Here is an 858-nt window from a genome sequence, read left to right as displayed (position 1 = left end):
TCTCCCCACTAAGGCGGAGCCTTTCTAACTGCAACTGATGCAGAATTCTACTGTTATCCAGCTGCATTTAAAGCAACTCCTTCTGCTGCTCAAAAGACAGCATCGCCGCGGGTTTAGGAGACGGAGGACCTTCCTCTTCGTCTGCAACCTAAGGGTTTCTAACGTCCTCCTCAACTGAATCATGGAGAGGTTCTTCCTCATCCTGCTCGTCAGACGTAGGCCTATAGTCGGCTGCGGTAATCAGATCTTTCGCTCACAACGCCAACTTCACCGAAAGTTTGACATAACTCTTAAGTCGAGTGGAAGGAAGTTTGATTCTATAATGGGTAGCCAACTGTATTAACTGGTCCTTGGTTAACGCATTAAAGATAGCCCTGGAGGGTTCTTCAACAAATTTTTCAACAGGTGACGTCATTCTTCTAGCGATTGCGCAACAAGTGATGTCATTATTGAAGCGCCTGTGCGCATCTCACCAGCTGAACGAGTCAGACAATATTCCAAAAAACTAAATAATGAAAACTACACAGGGAAGCCCTGCAATAAAATAAGCAAAGACCAATCTTCAAACAGGCCTGAAGTGGGAAGAATTAAGCACTAAGCCCGCAGGTATGGCAAAACAACCAGTGGCCTCGGAGTGACACCGAGAAAAAGGCTCTAGCCACAGGAACAAAATACGCAAGCCTGAAAAGAATAGTTAAAGGCCCCGCAAAAAGATCGCTGAACTCACCATCCCTTATTGTCCGACATTCCTGTGCAGATAAATGTACCACCGCATCCTAATACACCAAAAAAACAAAGGCGCAGGTAACACAGACCTCTGTGTCGCGGCGGAATAATCATTTTGGAACGAGCCCCCAT

This window comes from Gadus morhua, chromosome 3 (assembly GCF_902167405.1).
Source record: "Gadus morhua chromosome 3, gadMor3.0, whole genome shotgun sequence".
Classification (NCBI taxonomy): Eukaryota; Metazoa; Chordata; class Actinopteri; order Gadiformes; family Gadidae; genus Gadus; species Gadus morhua.
Note: the sequence above shows the minus strand (reverse complement) of the source record.